The 15,581-nt window shown below is 38.6% G+C and overlaps 1 protein-coding gene across 3 annotated transcripts in view; it reads left to right on the forward strand.

The window, feature by feature from the left end:
- Window positions 1-15,581, forward strand: part of GPAM (glycerol-3-phosphate acyltransferase, mitochondrial) — an 84,777-nt gene that overhangs the window by 35,387 nt on the left and 33,809 nt on the right. The window lies entirely within an intron of this gene.

Consider the following 15,581-nt stretch of genomic DNA (forward strand, 5'->3'; position numbering starts at 1 on the left):
ATCTGAACCCTCTGAGACATCTACTTTTGGGATCAGATGAACTGTGCCCTRGAAACAAATGTTTCTTTCCAGAGTGACATACAAATAGAGATGTCCAAGCTTAGCTGGATGAAACTCATTTAATACATTCACCCTTCAGTCCAGTCCTGCTTTTCCTTAAACTCTCAGAAACGTCTCAGTATTAGCAGAACTAAGTAGGACTAATCACAATTTTTCTCTATTGCAGGAGGCACAGAGAAAGCAGACAGAAAAGCAAAGCAGGGTGTGGCAAATCATCTGTATTACTTGTTTGGACCTGTGGGCCCATCCCAGTTTTGGGTTATTAATAGTTTTTCAAGAAAACTCCAAATTATCATCCCTTCTGAGTGTGCCACAACATCTGCTACCTCATAGGCTTTTTAGACCCTTGCAGGTCTGGCACATGTCCAGGGAAACAGAATCATGGCTCCTCTTGGGCTAAAGCTTTGGCTGCAATATTGTGGTTACAATACATGCAGTGTTGAGCCAGATGGTTAACTCTGTTAGACTGAGAATCACAATGTTTTCCTTTGTTGCTGTTTCTGACATCCTGTGTGATTAGCACCAAAGCTGTTTTCATTCCTCCAAATATTAATCATAACATACCAGCAACTGGATTTTCCTAGTTATTAATATCTAATAATCTAATTTCCTGTAGACATATATTTAAAAAAGACTGTGTTCTGATTTGGAGTGACCTGTTTCTGTGTCCTCCTGCCACAACAAACGTAGCTACATCAGGATCACTTTTGTGACTTGAAAATCAAAATGGAATGCGTATAGAAAGTAGAAGCAAGGAAACATATCTGAGGATGAAAATAAAGGACAAGAATTCAGGAAGAGTCAGGAAAGGTAAACTGAATTATATTTGGGAGGGTACATAAAAAGCAAAAAGAGAAACTTCTATAATTAAAATATAAAAGAAGGACAAAGGCAGGTTAGAACTTCACTACTTAAGTTGGAAAGGGAGCAAATATCAGATGATAAAAAATAAAATTATTTCAGGCTTTCAGTCTCAAAGTTAGTTATGTTCATAAGTTTAGCAGAATTCTAACAAAATGGTAGGAGCTTAAGTCAGAAAACAGAAAGAGCAATTAAAGACTATTTTAAGGCATATGTATGGAATCTGAAAAATGTGCCCTAGAATATTTGAGGAATTAGCAAAAGCTGCCACTGAATTGTTAGTTCTCTGTGACAGCTATGGAGAATGAAAAGACGGAGCACACTTCAGCCTTTTCAGCATCATTCAGCAGCAGATTTCCATCTGAATAGTGAACCTACTTTTTCCTTCCTCTTATTCATGCGTAGGTTTGTTTCTTTTTACCTTTTATGGCTCTTGCATCTTGAATCTCATTTCCAATATGTATATCCAGGAGTTGGTATGGAAATTCGGAGGAACTGGTATGAACATTTAGACATGCTTGTATAAAAAAGTGAGAACTCCTTGTAGCCTTTATTCTGCCCCACTGGAAAACTTCTGTTCCATTCCATGGAAGGTGCTGGTTTGAAGTATGGCACAGCAGCAGGTATCAGGTCATTCCAATTATTATGGAGACATGTGTGCAAATATACACCTGCTACTGTATTTTACTAGACTTAATGAGCACTATGTGCATCAGAAAATTAACACGGTAAAAAGTTTTGAATGCTTGGAGATTTTTGCTACTCCCACTGCTGTATAGTTAAAGTGTATGTATCCATGTAAGCCTGCCATTAAGAGAACTGGTTGAAACCACACTTACATAATTAGCTGGAAATGACTTTGCAGTCTTGCGTTGTGGCTCCTATGAATAATACGTATGTCACGGGCCTCTTCAGCATCAGAGCGATTCCTCTCCTGAGAGAGGATTGTTCATCTGAACAGCTGTTCAGTGCTCAGGACTTCAACTGATGTGCATATCATCTATTTATGCTCTTCTGCAGCAGACTGCCCTGCATGGCTGAACTTGCTAGGAAYAGTCAGGTGTATGTGCAATGCACAGTTCTGAACGGCCAATAAAGAGAACAGAGAAAACTTAGTCTGTGCTCACAGATCTGTCCGAAGATTTCTTATAGAGAACTGAAATGCTTGTCAATTCAGAAATATCTCTGCAGTGACTTGTGGAGATGCATTTTGGGTGCATCAACTTCTGTCTCAGATGAAATATCGAAAGATGCACTATGCCAGGGAGAATGTCACAGAACATATAACCTAGCCAAGGATCCTGGCACCCAGGAGAATGAAGGCATGAAGCAAACTACATCTCTCCTGAAGCACAGGGACGTCATAGATAACGTACCAGCCAGCTGTGAGCTGATTTGACACTTCCTTAAGGAACTGTTGCATTATTCCTAAGCTAACATCTTCATTTGTCAGCCAGTGATCAGGTCAAAATTACTCATGTTTTTAGATGAAACCAGAACTGAACAATATGGATACATACACTGAACAAAAAGAATTACAAAAATTCCCATGAAGAGTAACTTTTATATAATGCTTTTCATCCATTCTTTCATGCAAAAATATCCTTCCAGCTGTAGAGCAAGGCATTATTAAAACCTGTTATCAATATTTTGAAATTGTTTGGCTCTTAGATCTGACTACACCAAGTTAAAACTAGTGTAATAAATCTGAAAGCTCAGATTGGTTACGGTTGAAATAGCCATCATGATATTTCAGCATGAAGATATGAAAGGTGAAGACTGCAGCTTCTCAAAGCCATTTGAATAGGTGCATTGTGTCAAATTGTCTAGTATCATTACCATCAATTCCAGTGGGCATTAAAAAATAGAAATTTATTAAATACATGATGAAAACATCCTTCTTTACACTTCTGCAGTGGTGCTGCTGCAGAAAGTGTCTTTGGCATCTGTAACTTCATGACGCTTTCTTTCTTCTTCCATGCCTTTCCTTTAGTACCTTTTCTCATCGCATATTTGTCATAAGGATTTTGTCTAGGTTAGAAGGATGGTACTAGATGAAAAGAAATATTTAGATTAAACAGGAATACTAAGTGTTTTAGAGGAAAAGATGTCAACATACTGAACACATTACTTTTCATTGCCAAACATTGTCCAAACCCATTATTAATTTTGAGCAATCCAGTCTTGCTTATAAAGGCTTATAAAGGGGTGATGTCATGGGTGTTTGTTAACCAAGTGTCAGTGGATCCTATCTTTCTCTCTCTTGCAGGGATTTGCATTCTGCAATTCTAATTAAAACAACAGTTAATTATCTTTCCCAACATCCTATCAGATAGGTAAGTGCTTTGCCATTTTACAGATAACAATCATAAACATGCTTGCTGTATAGTATCATAGGGGTTTCTTAAAGGATTGTAAAAAGAAGAGTATTGTGTCCTCATCTCTGACAAAGCAGGCGTATAGACATTTATTGACTGAGGGACATGTATTGAGTTACTCAGCCAGCCAGCAGCAGGCATCTCTAGATGAGAGTCTATGTTCTAGCTCCCAGGCAATATGTACCATTTTTACCTTTTGCATTTATCCAACCATCAGCCTGAACTTGCTTACTTTGTGGTAGATGTAAACACATGTCCTATGCAGAAATCTCAGCTGGCTTCAGTAAATTAACAAGATCATGTTAATATATTTATATCCTGGAGATAACTTCCTGACATAAGTAAACAGATATATTTTGCTTCTCGATTAATTTTAGGTGTAGCTTTGCTACATGTTCTGATAGTCAGAATATGTAGCATGTTCTAATTTTGAAAACATAAAGGCATGAATGAGTTAGTAATGTTTTCATTTAATAGAAATGAACACCATTTTCTGACTGCATACGCAGTGGCCAAAAAATAGTCTTACTAATCGCTGTAACTAAAATGATCAACTAAAACAGAAATTTAGAAGTCTTGTTATGAAATATATTTATCTTGACAGCTATGGCTGAAGAACATTTGATGTTCACCAAAAGAAGCTGATCTGAGTCAAACATCAGTTCATTTCAACCATTGGTTCATGTCCGTCAAAAGCTCCAGGATGGGAAATCTTGACCATTTATTGTTAGCATAAATATCTAAGAGGCACCTGGATACTTTGGGAATGGGGCTAGGGTGTTTATCTATATAGAAATGGCGGGTAAACATCCTCTAGTGATCAAGAGCCTGTGAAACTTGTATAATGATCTGTTCTGTTTCAAACTTCTGACCTGAGATAAACCACACAGTCTCTCCTCCCCTATTTGGGTGTTGTAAGAATAGCTGTATGTTCCTGTATATCCAGGCATCATAGTAATGGGAGCCTTGTAAATGCCTTAGCAAGACAGACAGATAAAATAGCAGGGGACCGAGATCATCTCTGGCACATCTCCTGGGTACTTCCCCTCTAAATATGAATCAGGCTTCATCCAGGCAGATCTCATTCATGTCCTTGTTCATGACCATGCCTTTGGCAGCACTTGTTGGATGTGATAAGATACTATTTCATTGTTAGTTTTCTGCATTAGAGGAAAAGCAAATACAGCTAGAGATGCCCGTACTGTGCTCAGAACAGTAGCAGGCAGAGGGAAGGGTGGGAAYTGTGTGGTTCTCCGGTCTCTTACAATGGTCAGACTGGACTGAATTGTTTGGGGCAGAGCAGCTTAATGTCTTGCAGAATCATGGCCTGCTTTCCAGTTACCTTTTTGTAAGTTCCTTTATTTTTTTAATCAAGGAAGGAAAATCCCCAATTAAAAGTAAGTCTGTTGAATGATGTTTTATACTTACCTGTTAGTTAAAGCAATGCAATTAGAATGCTGTAGATGACAGACAATTCTGCAATAAGCACAACACAAAGAAGCATTTAAAAATTAAGAGTTGGAGGTAAAAGTAACTCAGAAGATATTAAATAAATACTTCATCATGTTTCCCAGATTCTTCTATATTCATAGGTCCTTAGTTTATATGTAGAAGTTTTAACTGTGTATATACAGATAAAATGGCACTGTGCTGTTGGTGATTGTCACTGTACCACAATGATAAGGTGATTTTTGCAAGGAAGGAAAATAACCTATATGAGAGTATACTGGACTCCAGACTGTAGATGGTAGAAACCACCTAGGAAACCTATTACGCAAAAAAAAATGTTGCTGACTGACATAATTATATTGTTTTCATGCATGGCTGGATTGGATGTAACTTGTAGCAAAACATCACATTTAGGAACATACCTAGTTCAAGGAAAACATTTTTAACTGGGAATTTAAATGTGGGAAAATGGATGTTCTGAGCCTTTGAGTTATTTTCCCTTGTTTACCTCCCAGAAAACAAAACCAAGCCTAACCTGGATAATCATATAAAGAATGTACTTCTTAAAGTCCGGATTTGACCTCATTCTCCATGAAGTCTGTTTCCCTCCTGGGGCACTCCCTCCCCCCGTTTATGTTCTAATTCAAGGATATGAACTTTGCTACTCCTCACCAGTAGGACATGACATTTAGAGCACAGCTACACTACATTTCTTTCCATGGCAGTGCCGCTTTGCACAGCTCCTGCACCTCCCTCAGCTATTCCTCCCACCCTTCCCCTGCCTCTGTGGTTGGCCCAGCGGGATGGTTTTGCCAACAGTGGGAACAAGTGTTTGGGCATGGAGGAGGGGAATGGGACCATTTAGTATCATTGCTACTGAGATGAATGCATGTGCAAGTTTTGCCTCTAATCCGGGTATCTTTGTGGGTATCTTCTAATCCATAGGCACAATACTGTTTTGAGTTAAGACGAGTTGTTTTATCTTTTGCTTTTACTGCATCAACAAGGTGGCATGTGAAGCTGTTTGGGTTTTCAGACTAGTCACATTGGTTCTTCACTTCAGTCTAAGAACTGGGAAGAAGTGAAATACTTCTAAGTGCCATCAAATGTCAAACCTTGCCTGCTTTCTTTTTCCCCACTTGCTCCAAACATCACAACCGAGATATTTTGTTGTTAGCATGTTATAACCAGAAAACCCCAAAGCAATGATGCATTTTCCTTCTGTTTCTTTTTGACCCATAAAATAGTCTATATGGCAGCTCAGTGTCTGAGTACTGCAAAGTAACTTATCTGAAAGAGGTTTGGGAATGCTTGTTTTGTACAAAATGAGGTTTATTTATCAAGAAATTACACCAGCTTATAAAAATATTCTGAAATTAGTCCAAAGATAATTGAGTTACATTTCTTGAAGTTAGAACACACACATCTATGGGCATGGCTGTCTGAGTTTAGACATACCCTTTTATCTAAGTTAATATCTCAGATGAAAGTACTGCCTGGATTAACAGTTAAAATTAATGCACGCTTTCATAATCTTTGCACACAGAGAAATAGAGTGTGTTTTTTCATCCATGCTAGACTTGAGAAAGCTGCAAGGCCCTGGAACCACAAAGGCACATTCAGACATCAAACTCGAAGCATGTGAACAGCGAGTGAAGTGAGGGATGGTAGGAGGAGAGAAGCCTAAGTAACCACAGTGCACAGATGTATCTGTTTGCTAATGATCTGTTTGTTTTAGGCCAGAAGTTTCATATTGCAATCAGTAAAGATATGTGAGTTGCACTGCACACACATTTTTTGTCAGTGTTGGTCAAAGTTTATATTAACAGGCTTTGAAGGATAAAAGCTTTAGAATAAAGTGCCATTTTGTGGCAGGCTGTATTAAGGCTTGCAAAAGTACTGTCTGCCTACCAGCAGCCAAAAAATTCAGAGCATCTCTTGAAATGCATTTAACATGGAAAAAGTTTTCCACAGGTAGAATTTGCTTTCTGGCATTGCTTTGACGATTACTCAAGAACCTGTCTGTGCCATGGGTTTTCAGCTGTTGGTGGTGTTTGCATTAAGTTGTGTAACTGATTTTGATGCCTGTTACGTAATGACGCATAGATCGCAGTCCCTGCACAAATCACGGCTGATGGTGTAAGCATGGTTTCAGTGGTTACTCTCAGTTGAATTAATTTTACATTATTTAAAATCCTCCCTGCGTAAACCAAATGTTGCGGAGCTTGATTAATAAATATAGAAGGCCCGTAAAAGTTCAGATAGGCCCCAGAAAGTATGTAGCTGTGATTGTCTTTTAATATAGTATATAAGGATGCATGTAACAGTGCGATGCGGCTCTCCTGGTGTTGGTGGGAGTTTTGCAACTGACTTTTGTGAAGACAGGAATCACAAGAACCTCGGTCTAGATTGGCTAAAATATGATAACGTGTAGACAGAAAAGACATCAGAACAAGACTTGCACAGTCAAAAGTCTTAAGGTATTTTGATTTTATACAACATCTGCTGTGTTAGCCCTCTTTCTTGTATTTAAGCAAATTTTAATTAGGCTAAATCAGGATCTGGACTGGGGAGAGAGAGTCTAAAGATGTCTTGGTCATTACTTTAAATAGAATCTAGCCTGAAATGGAAAAATATTGAAGAGACTTGAGATTAGGGGAGTATCTTAGTGTTATGAAAATGAAACAAATGTTTGTCTAAATCTAAATCAGAAGATTTGCAGACAGAGTTGTAGTTTGAAATGTAGTTACTTATAGTAACATTTACCTCCTTTCCTTCTCTAACATTAATTTAACATCTTTCTAAATGATTAATGTTGAATTCCCAAAGCAAACCCAAAAGTTAGGTTTAAGGCATTTCTTCACTGGAATTCCCCATCACCCATATATTCCCCATCACTATATTTTCCTCTGTGGTCCTCTGAAAATGAACATTTTCCTTTGCAAGGAACCTTCTCCAATTCTTCATAGAAACTGACTGCATGAATACAAAATGTGGCCCCTCTGCGGTCAGAAACCACGTTATATAGATTTACCAGCGGGAGAGATGGAACAGGGAAAGGGAGGGAGTGGATCATGCTGCTAACCACGGTGTTGCCAAATGGCGCTCCGGCTATTTGATCATGATTGTAGCAAGCATCGTTCTGCTTCCAGATTTTGCAAGTACCGAGATACGGATGACTTTTTCTCCAGATCTGTCTGACCCAGGCTATGTGAGATTTAACAAGGCCTAGATTAGAAAATAAATCGTGTTTCARAATATATTGACTCTCACTTTGAGGGCTGAGCATGAGCAGATAACATATCTATGCTAGTGCTTGAAATATTAGCTAAAATATAGTAGCTAAGACATTTTTAGCTACATCCTGTCTTCTTAGTGTAAACAAACTATGCAATTTTGCTCCTTCTTTTGTCATTGGTGGTACTTCCTGGCCCAGATACACTAACAGTCTACTAGAGGAGCTAAAACTGAACTAGGAATGAACAAAAATATCTGGATGATCCCATGATGTAGATTGGACCCGAGGCTGATATTTGCCMCATAGTCCTGTTGGAAGCTGTTTCAGAAATTACTTAACTGGGTTCTCCAGTTTCCAGTCTGGCCAGTGCTTATTCAATTTCTCAGTTTTGTGCCAACATTACCTGCTAGCTCATGTAGGCTTTGTTCCCCAAATGGTGTTTCCTCTCATGAATTTCTAGAAAGAAGCCTCTTTCTTGATCATTGTTTCCTTAATCACCATAAACATCTTAAGATTATTCTGCTAGTCCTCCTCTGTGCCTGTTACAGTATAAAGTCATCTGTTTAGAAGGTGGGTATCCACACTGAACACAGTATTGTGGATGAGGTTTTAGACCTTTCCTAATAATGATACTTCCTAATAATGCATGGATATATTCTAGTTTTATTGGAAGTATTGTGGGAAATACTTGTCTTTCTCATATGGCACCTGATTAGTGGCTCATACTCACACTATGATCAACTTAAACCCCAAGCATTTTTTTTTTACTATTTCTAATTGACTGTAATGACAACTTGCAGTAAAAATGCTGTTGGTTCCTAGGTGCACTCTTGCATTTCATCCCATTTCTATTACTTTGGTCCCTAAGAACATCCAATTTTGATTCCCATTTTATGGGCAGTGCTTCCCAAACTTTTATTATTCATGAACTTAATTAGCATGTTCTAACCTTTTGTGACATATAAGAAATACTGAATAAGAAGTATCCACAAAAACATATATAAGAAATGTGATAGGTGAAAATGTGGAGAAAGTAGTGTTGTGAAAAATGCTGGATAAACAGCACTCAGCTGTGTTTGATCCTGATGACACTGCAATAATATAGGTAGAAAATGAGAGGAAAAAACTGTTCTTGTAAGGAAGACTTTGAGGCAGATGCATGCCCAGCCTAGGCTGGCCACTAAAGCACAATTCTGATTTTAAGTTACCAGAGCTACTGTGAATTTTTAACAAATGATGATGAAAGATTAGGTGCTCAAATTTGACCAATTTTTTATGCTAGATAAAATAGTGGTTTTTTCTATGTTGCTGAAAGACAGGTGTTTTAAAGGAAAAAGCTGATATAACCTTCTCTTGTATCTCAGGTAAGATTGATCAGCTCCTAATGAGAAACATCAATCATTTCACTTCATTCCCCCAAACAGCTGTCTCAGAATATTTCTGTTTTATGGCCTAGATTATTTTCCTCTCCTGCAGGGAACCTCTATTATAATCTCTCACTGCATATAAGGGTAAAACAAACAAAAAATGTCCAAAACTCACTTATGCTAGCCTTGGTATGGAGAGAAAGAAAGGGGAAAGTGAAGTAGGAAGAAACAAGGAGTATATGACCTGCATTATCTTAAATCTGAAAGATCTGTGGCGTGACTCAGTCCTAAGCTGACAAATAGCTTTATGAAACCACCCCGTCATGCTATGCCCCATGTAATTTTCCTGAAACAAAGCCTGGCCACGTAGAAGCTACTGAGCTGGTAATATGCACTGTCCTTTTTTAAAGTGGAAAGGACAGAGCTGCAAAGAGATCAATTATTTGCAAGAGAAGGAATCCTTTTCAACAACTCTGCTATTCACCCTAGAATAATGAAGCAATTTAATAGTTCAGGGTATGCACATAAAAGATTTCTGCTGCCATGAAGGTGGAAGGAGCTTGGGAAAGTATCAGGTAATGCTTCAAATAGCTATCCCTCCCCCAACACCCTAAAAAACAAAAACACCTAAGTAGGATTTATACTGTTGTGAACTGAATAGCTGTTACTTAATAACTGACCAGATATCCTTTTGCCTGATCAATTGGTATCTTTTTGGTCAAATGATCACTGATAGTTTGCGAAATCTAGCACTATAATACAATTGTTGGCTCAGTCTTGGGTCTTAAACAAGAATATTTTTCTGCAGTTCCCAGATTCAGGACACATATCAGTGGGAGCAAGAGAAAAATGCTTTTGTTTGGGAAACATGCTGTGGGAATGATTTGAACATCAGAATTAAAATGCAACCGCAGGCGTAGCTAGATTATTGCAAAGAGAAGACCAAAGGCAAAAAAATTGCTTTTGTCAGGGTTCTCAGTTAATTTTGTAGTGCAGAAACAAATTTATAGTTTATCTCTTCTTTATTGCTTTCATAGGCAAAAGTTCAGTTACATAAAAGCAATTATAGATATTTATGACAAACTAAAGCCAGGAGACCGTGTTTGTGTAAGAGGCTGACTTACAAAAAAGAAATATATCTAGACATCTATGGGAACTTTTAGTTTCTGTTTACCTTTTGCAAAACCAAAATCAGTGAACCCATTCTGTGCTTACCTATGTAAATCTGTTGGAGGGTTGTTTGGTTTTTTTTGTTATGTTTGTTTGGTTTTGACTTTTGGAGATGGCTCTTGGTCTGCAGAGGAAATAATCAACTCAGAGACTGCAAAATAATGGGGGCTGTAGTGCCTTCATTGGAATATGCAGTAATCTGTGCAAGGATCATTGTTTGCACCAGGTCGTAACAGACTTCTGACACCCTCCTAACTTTTCCTAGGTGTTTTCAAAAGATGCTTTAAAACTCCTGCCATAACTTCCCACCAGCAGGTCTTATGCCTTTCGTACCAAAGGCACTAAGACTCTTCCAGTGGCACATCCTGTAGCACCTACAACTTGCACCTGGTCAGCGCAGTAGTAACGCCTCTCCTGCTCTGTGGGACTTCGGGTGCCAGATGCTGCCGATCTGTGATCTGCTGGGTCTGGCACCGAGGCTCCCAGGCTGGGAGAGGGACTGGGCTCTGGAGACAGTCAAGGAGTGTGTACGGCAAAATAGCACTCTCCTGAGTACCTATACTAGCGGGGAGGGATGGCGCACCATGCGATTCAAAACCCATGTCGTATAAATCTGCTGCAAGGGGTTTTGTGCACTGTGAGTTGAAAGAGCTGCCTGTGATCCCAACTTCCAGTCTTTACAGTGCTTTGAGTTATTGTAAACCCAACAACTGCAAAATAAAGCAAACCTGAGCAGTGAAAACCTCTTCCTTTTAAGACACTGATGAAGGACTTGTCTAGCATCTCCTGATAATTAGGGGTTGTGTTATTCTACAGCAATGTTGCAGTCCCTCACAGATGAGTCACAGCAAATTTGATAAGATCATAATTTATTTATGATATTCCTTTTTTTCAAAATGGTCCATACTGCCCTCAACTCTGATTTCTTTATTTCTAAATTTCCTTGGTTGTGTCTTTGGAGGGATAGAAAGCAGCTCTGCATTCCTGGTGGGGGAAGTAAATCAGAGGAAACTGATCTTTGTACTGTCTTCTGCAGGGACTTGGCAACAAGAAGTCAATTGGCCTTGACATTAAAATAAAGCCATTAGTAGAACTTGAGATATCTGCAAACACAAAACTGGATTTATCCTTTATATAACCACAGTCTCGTATGCTAATTTTTAATGATTTACAAATGGATAATATTTTTATGTATCCGAGAATATCTATGGCCCATATACAATAAATTAGTCATTTCATCCTTCTTGTGTTATTTTTCAGATAAAATCAATGTTTAGATAAAATACCAACTTTGCAAATCGTCTCAACAAAGAAATTGAAAGAACCACTTCTGAACTGAAATAACCACTTTTACAAAACTTACCCCTTGTCCCTTGCAGGGAACTCCTCTCTAGGAAGATGAAGGCATGGGGAAGCTTGCATGGTTGTGCTGGATGATTGATTAAGGTTTGTGTAGGGGAGAATCTTGTGCCAGATTCTGGCAGTCAGTATCCCTCAAATAAACATGCTGGCAATTTCATTTGGATAGTTAAGACTTTCTAACTGGTATGTAATATAGGTATGTATGTAATTGCTTAATAGATGAATGGTGCTATGTTTGCAAGTTTAAAAGTTAGTTATGCTGGTTTTAATCCAGTAATGCTTTCTGTTAAAACAAAAGCCTTTTTTGTACTAATGCAGGGAACAAATTCAAGGGAAAAGCTAGGAGCAGCTTTGGCTGAAATGCACTTATCTTTTCAAGATTACAGTAACAAAGAYGATATTTGAATGGAAAGAAATTGCAGAAACACAATGTTCTGTATTACATAGAAGAGAGTAACTGTACTCTTAATGAATTTTGTATTTGTTCTCAAGATAAGAGAGATGAAATAGATGAGATGGAATCATTTGTCTTGAAAGGAGATAAAAAGTAGAGCCAAACCATTTCTATGTACAATATTATCAGTCCATTTCATGGCCTGTTGCCACTCTCAAATGTTTTTAATATATTGTATGCCAAAAGCAATAATGCTGACATTGAGTTCTGTGACTGCCAAATTGCATATTCTTTATTGTTCATAGTCAAGTGAGGTCAAGTCCGATCACTGCAGACAAAGGATCTTTGTATGTATCTGTACTCCCTCCTCGCACAGTTTTTGGTTTCCTAACTTTTGTAGCGCTCCCTGGGCTGCAAGTTTCTTTTTAAACAGGATGCTGTGTACTCTTTTGTAAACATGTCTCCATTACCAAAAGTGACATCATGGGAATCGCTAAAAGCTAGCTGGGAGCACAGGACAGGGAGAGACTCTATTTAAAAAGAAATCCCCCTCCTCCCTTCTCCCGCCTCCTACCCGCAGCATTGTCTAGCAAAGAGATACTTTGTTGCGCTCCTCTGGAAGCGAGCGAGGAATTTAAACAAAGGAAGGACTAATCATTATTTAGAAAAGATGAATCCCGCCAGCTTTTTCTCATTTGAAAACTGGTACGCACAATGTGGTTTGCAGTTAGTTCATGCAAAGCCAGGGAGCTGCAGATTTGCCATCATATGCAAATTCCCTCACTGCACTCGCTGGCACAGTAAACACCTCCGCTTTAGAAGTTTAAAAAGATGTATTGCAAAACTGAGGCATGCTCCCACTCCCACTGAGATCAGTGGCAAGCCTCCCATTGGCTTCAATAGAAGTGGGACAGAGTCTCTGTTTTCTGGACTCGAGACCCCGTGGTATCTGAGTTTTTGGAACACACGCAAGCTCTGAAAGCCTGTTCCTTTAGGGCATTCCAAAATTTTTCCCATTTGCTTGATTCCATAGCAACACAACATCACCACTAAGCTCTGAATACTGAAATGAGATTTTACTACTACGCCTGAGGATTTATACATGCGTGTCCTGTTAAAAGACCTTGCTGAGCTGCAATTGCCATTGGACTAATTCTTCATCCTTTATAGATGAGTGACAAAATTATCTCTGCATTTATTTTATAATAAGCCAACAGTTCAATAAAGTTAGAAAAACTAGGAAACTGCTTTAAAATCATACTAGAAGCAAAATTCTTTTTTGATTACACAGAATAAGCTATGTTTGAGTAAAACAATATCTATTTACTGTTCTTTTCAAAACAGTGTACAAAATAGCCTAAGCGTTTTTCTCATGAATGATACTAAAGTCAGACTCTAGAGGCTGTATAAAGTGATGAAAACACCATTGTGGCTTAGACAGTTGTTCCGGTATTACTTATATCACAGAAATAATTTTTTTGCAACCTGAAAAAATGTACCAGTGGAAAAGAGTGTGCATGGAAAAAAGTGTGCCAAAAGATCCTTACTAGATTCTGAATGTACTATAGCTTATCTTTAAAACAGGGATACAATGCAATTCAGTTTGTGTTACACTCCATGACTGAGAGTTTGCTCTGGGTTACATCATAGCGTGCTGAACCAGTGCACTGTTTGATCCTGTATTGTGACAGTAAATACTATATGAAAGGGGAAAAACACCAAAGAAATTCTATACCTAGAGAAGGTAAAACTGCATGTAAAAAATACTAATGGTCCTTTATAATGTAAAGTACCTAATAGTAAATTTTCAAGTAAAAATACAAATGCAATGGAGCAATGAAATGATTAGACAACACTAATAAGAATTTTAACTCCATTTCGTACATTTCCCTAAACTCTAGATGTAAACATTTATTGTGATGCCTGTTTCTTTGTATTGAGTTTTCACGTCATCCAGTTGTTGAACTGTTTCCTCCARTCTGATTTTTGAGATCGGCTCTGTTGCTTAAGTCACAGCTATGGGTTCCCCTTATTGCATGCAGTCCTGTTCACAGAAATGGACCCCTCCTGGAAGCAAATTACTGATCAGGATGAGGGCTGGATCACTATAATGGCCCTTGACTACTTTTGTAACGTGCTCTTTATGCAAACAGAATTACAGAAATAAGTGATATAGCACTGGATTTCAGTTTTACGAGCAGATTTCATGGTTTGCCCTTTTGATGCACACTCCATGCAGTCCCGYGCGCAGGACGTGGCCCAGCTAACTGGCCGGGTCCGCAGCAGCACAGGCAGCCGTTTCTTTCTCTGTCCTCCGTAATTCTGCTAAGTTAACAACATGTTCGTTATGCAAGTGAAATTCAGATTAGGATGTAATAATTGAGATGACACTAATCTGACAGGAGCACTGTGACTCTACAGCAATTAAACCCTTATATAATTTTTCTTTTCATATAGACAGCCTCTTGGGCTAGACTCTGATTAGTTACAAATCCATTTAGCTTCAGTCCACACAAATGAAACCAGAATCTACTGTCCCTTGCTGAAATTCAGTAAATCAATTAGTGAAAAACTATTTATTTGAACTAACTCTCCTTCATGAGAACTGAAACACACAGAACCACTAACCAAATTTGAAATTCTTGGCCAAGATGAGGAAAAACTGAGGAAAAGTTCAGTATGTGAATGTGCTGTAGGAAACACAATTGGATATTGTATCTTCTGTACACACACAGTGATGCCCTAGAAARTGATGCTTTGCTCAGGCACTCAGTATTTTGCAGAAAAACAGTATTTTTATAAGAAATGTATGTTTCACTAGATCGTATCTTATTGCTGTATTTTTGTATTTGAAAGGCAGACGTCTTTCACTCCGAAGTCCACCTTGCAACCAAAATGCATTATCTTTTGTTGCTGGGCCTTAGATGGAGGGAAATTCAGACCCCAAATCACTTCTGACCGATGAACTGAGGAAGACTCTCCCTAAACTATAATAGCTCCGTGATATTCTCCTGGGGGTGTTCAGTTGTGGGAAATAGGGCAATTCATGCATGCAAGCAGCAGTGCAGATTGCTTGCTTGGAAGCAGCTGTCATGCACTTTCTTGTGTGTGTGTGAAAAGCTCTTCTTACTTGTAATAAATTCAAAATGACAGTGAGAAGAAAAAGATCTCCTTGCATGACATCAAAAACTGTACGCCGCATATTTACATTAGCATAAAATGGTGTCTTAATTTTGTCTTGCTGTGCCGCAAGGCCGGGGGCAGCTCGCTTCCCGCCGCTGCGGATGCCGGCAGCGGGCCGG

Source organism: Apteryx rowi, unplaced genomic scaffold (genome assembly GCF_003343035.1).
Source record: "Apteryx rowi isolate R43461 unplaced genomic scaffold, aptRow1 scaffold_3, whole genome shotgun sequence".
Classification (NCBI taxonomy): domain Eukaryota; kingdom Metazoa; phylum Chordata; class Aves; order Apterygiformes; family Apterygidae; genus Apteryx; species Apteryx rowi.